Raw genomic sequence first — 4,602 nt, forward strand, 5'->3', positions numbered from 1 at the left:
CGCCCGCTCGAGGGTCCGTCTGTGCCCGCCCCCGCACCCAGTGCCCCCCACCCCATCCACACTGCACGGAGCCCTTTTGAAACCTGTTCCCCCCCTCCCCGACGCCTTGCAACCCGTGTACAGTGAGTCCCCTTGCAACCCATCGCACACACCCAGGGCATGGTGCCCCCCGTGCACCCACCGTGCTGTGCCCCCCTGCACCCCATTGCAGTGGCCCAACTTTCCCCCAGCCTGGCACCCGCGGGGTGATGGCCCCCCCAGCCTTCACACATGGCTGCTGGTTTCTCAGGCACTGGGAAAGGGCTGGCCTCTCTCAAGGGCTCTCTGCTTGCAGTGGAGTCACACAAACTCCCGCCAGCAAGCGGGGTAAAATGGCATGTTTGGAGTCGGAGCGATCCCTGGGGATTGGGATGCACTCAGGGATGCGTTAGGGGCTGCTCTGTGCCGGCAGTCGGTGGAGGGTTGACTTCATGGTGGTGGTCTGAACTGTGGGCATCCTCCTGGTCCTGCTCCTCTGCCTGCAGGTGCCTGCTCCGTTTGTGGGGAGGTGACACGTTTTAGCAGCAGCGAGGGCTTAGGTCATGTCCCTGCCCAGGTCACGGTGCCAGCAGGTCCATACAGCTTCATGACATCTGAGAGGGGGAGAGATGGAGGCTTTTCTCCTGAAGGAGGAAAAGTTTCTTGTAGCTGATGCCAGCCACAGCTCAGAGAGGAGAAGCCCCACAACTACATCAACCCCCCGGGTGTTGGAAAGCCGTTCTGAGGCTGGGCATGGGTGAGCAGTCCTGGGGTTGGACCCGCCAGTTTGGAGAAATTCCCTGAAATTCAGCGAATTTCAAACTGCCGCCGTTGCGCTGCTGCGAAGGAGGGAGGGTGGATTTGCAGCACGGCTGGGTTATCTAACGAGCGGGGCTCGCATGGAGCAGTGCGCCAGGATGCCGATGCCGCCGAGTCTCGGCCGCCCAGCGCCGGCTCCGGCGCGCGGGCTCCCGCTCCAACACCTGCCGGGAAGGACAAGGCATGTCGTTCCCCATCGCTTCCTAGCAGAAGAGAAAATGTGAGGAAAATAAGGCACATCTGCATCGTTACGGTGCATTTGCTTTCCTCTATAACCCAATGTTAAAGCTGGAATTAATATTTCATGCAAACAGCACATGAATTGGTGTATTCTGCCCCAATCAATTTGACTCAAACTTCGTCTTTGACCTGCTTTTGCCCTTGCTACCGTAGATGCTGCACTCAGCTTTTACAGGTTAAATGTTAATACTCAAGAGGGCTTATTAGTTATCGTTGACAGCTTTCAGGCACTAAGGTACCGTTTTTTTTGTGTGTTCTGGACTGGGTTTGAGTGGTGGCTCAAAGCCGTGCTGAAGAGCTGTGTCAGTGTCACAGAGCAGGGGGTGCAGGGGATGGTGATAACTGTGCAGGGGATGGTGATAACTGTGCAGGGGATGGTGATAACTGTGCAGGGATGGTGATAACTGTGCAGGGATGGTGATAACGGTGCAGGAGTGAGCTGCGGGAGAAGGGGATTACAGCGCCCGACGTGAAGAGGCTATTTGGGCTGGGGAGGACAGAGCAGATGATGTCAGATGGGTGTCTCGGTGATTTCTTGCTGGGGCAAATACATCTCCCTAGCTGGAGACGGCGCTCGTGGGGTTACAAAGGGGTTGACTGTAAAACAGGTTTGTGCTCATGCCCTCTGATGAGCCGCAGGGAGCACAAAATGCCAGGTATTTTCAGAGGTGTTTGTCAGGGAAATACCACTGTGTGGGAAGCGAGAGCTTTAAGAAGAATTATTTGACATCCACTTTACGAAGCAACTAAGAAATTAAAGATCTGTGATGCATTTCAACCAAATATTTGAAAACTAGGAAGCGTGAAACCATGGCAATCGAAAGCTCCGCTCACCTTTGGAAATTATATCCAGCAATTCTCTGCAGTAAATAGAGCACAATGTCAACAGAGCTTTTAGATCCCAAATACCCGCCCTCGCAGCCGAGGGGCTGTCAGTGCCGACCAGGACTGCGCTGCCGGGCTGCGTCCTCCGCTCCCGTCCTGCCATGGGTTAGTTTTAAATGAAACAGTGGTGCTGGGCCAAATTAAAGTTCAGCAAAATGAGAGAGGGCTATAATTCAAAGGCAGTTCTTGTTAGAGTGCTGCCCAAAGCAATATAATATTGAATGATTCTCCAGATTTCATTACTAGTGGAATATCCTGCCCAGTTTATAAATCTAGCTTGATTATTAATGTTTTTATTGTTCTCCATTAGCTGCTCTAACAAAGAGAGCATAAAATAGCAGATAGAATGGAGCTTGACTTGAGTGTTTGCCTTGAATTTTAGTACATTGCTTTTGAGATTTACTACTTTGTATTTTGCACTGCTGCCTTTACAGTAAACCCCCAGCCCCCCCTCACCCCGGTGCCCAGCGTTCGTTAATCGCATCTTTTTATGGCTGTTGGGCTTGAGCGTCTCAGGGGTCCCAGCAGCAAAAACTTTATATACGTTAGTAGTAACCGAGTAATCAGAGCTCTCGCTTCACTGGGCTTTGAACCAGGTCCAAAGGGAGGTCTACCTTTAAGTTTTATCTTTCAGAAGAGCTGGCGTGGTAGAGTCTCAACAGCGAAGGTGTTGACCTGGAGACCTGCTGGTTTGTAAGAGAGCTGGCTGTTGAACAGGGCAGGTCCTGCCCGCGGGGCTGCAGGCATGGAAGCTGTGTGGTGGGACCCTGGGCAAAAGTTGAATGTTAGGGTTTGAAGAACTCACAGCAATTTATTGTCATTTAGACAATTATTCTATCACCTGATGCCCCCTCCCCACCTGGGAAGGGGTACCAGGAAAAAACAATGAAACTAGAGGGTTGAAATATAAACAGATTTAATAGAATAATACTGGATAATTAACATTAATAATACTGATCAATAATAACATTGATCCCACTGCCAATATGGAACGTATAAGAACTATACTCAGCCCATCCCATCAGCAGGAGGCTGTGGGGATGGCCAACATGGGACACTGTGGGTGCTGCAGCTTCAGGAGGAAGGGAAGGGCTCAGGGCTCCAGCACCAGGGCAAGGAGTTATCGGCATCACAGCCATCGCAGAAGAGAAAACTCCTCAGCAAACTTTCCAATTTATATTGAATGTGACTTTTCATGGCATGAAATAACTCTGTTGGTAGACTGAGTCAAGTGCCCAGCTCTTGTTCCTCCTCATCCCTGCACCTGGTGAGCTTGAAAACATTGAGACCTTGAAGCCTGCATCCCATAGCTGGCTGTAAAGCAAATATTTTCACAAATTCAGACACCAGGTCTTCTAAAAATGCAATTTTCCCTACCATTAGAAGAAACCTTACTGAAAAGTAAAATTACTGAAAGAGAAATGAATCCTGTGTTGCTCAAACCAGGACACTGAACAAGCTTGGCCCCGAGGGAGATGCTTTGCCCTGGAGCTGGGGTTGCAGGATGGGAGGTGGCAGTGGGGTGGTGGTGGTGACATCACCGAGATCATCCTTTGTGGACATGTGCTCTGGTGTCAGTGGCCAAGGGACGCAGGAGTGCCAGGAAACTTTTAGACTGGTTGCAAGAGTGTGGGTGCAAAAGAGACTAGTGTGAGCTGATTTTTCTTGACTGGGTGGTCAGGGGTGACAGGGAAGGTCTGTGTGTGCCCCCCAGGCGTTTCTCCAGCTGGGGCTCTCTGGGCATTCCTAGGGGCTTGCGTATAAGCGATGCCTCCCTCGGCCTCCTGCTCACAAAGCCCGTCTGTGTTGTTCCCAGAGAAGTTGCTCCCAGGGGATGGAGGCATTTGCATTCATGGAGACCACAGACCCGCGTCCCCCTCCGCCGCCATCCCAAGCGGCTCTTTGTTCAGGGCAGGGCCCTCGCCTTTGTGGCAGCTTCTCATTTGAATGACAAGGATGCGCTTGTGGGGAGAGCTGGGGTGGCACAGAGCCCTGCCGTGCTGTGGGGTGGGCTGCGGGGAACAGACAGAGGTTCCTCTGTGTCCCCACATCAGGGAGCAGAGGGGTAGGATTCCTACAGATCTGTGCCCTGCGCCTCCCAGGTGCTGAATTTCAGAGCAGAAGCCAGCCCACGCCTGGGGAACGGGCTCCTTCTTGCTGTTCCTGGGGTGTTCTCCCTGCTGGTGGGACCATGGGAGCATCCTCTGCTGGTCCTGCCACATCCCCACGTGTGGCTGCACGTGCCGGTCCAGTTGCGGTCCTGCCTGCCCCAGGATCAGCCAGGGGCTCTCCTAAATTGCTGCATTTAAGCACCTGGGGCCAAGCGTGGTGTCCCTGAGACAGAGGTTACCTCCTGGTTCAAGGCTTGGCATAATTAGCCCACATAAAGTAAAATCCTTGTATGGAAATTGGCTTTTCCCTCTAGCAAGAGAAACTACCAGACTCGTAACCTTCTGTTTCTGCTAATGGGGAAATTAAAAATTGATAATCCCAGTTGGAGCTTCGTTCAGCCTTCTAAAAAGGCAAGTCTTTCAGGACAAAATGCTCAAATAGATTCCCTAAACAATAATGCATTCAGGCCAACGGTGCTGGGGAGAGGAGCTTTGCTTGGCCTCTCTGCCATTAAAGCACTTCATTCCC

Source organism: Calidris pugnax, unplaced genomic scaffold (genome assembly GCF_001431845.1).
Source record: "Calidris pugnax isolate Ruff unplaced genomic scaffold, ASM143184v1 scaffold32, whole genome shotgun sequence".
Lineage (NCBI taxonomy): Eukaryota > Metazoa > Chordata > Aves > Charadriiformes > Scolopacidae > Calidris > Calidris pugnax.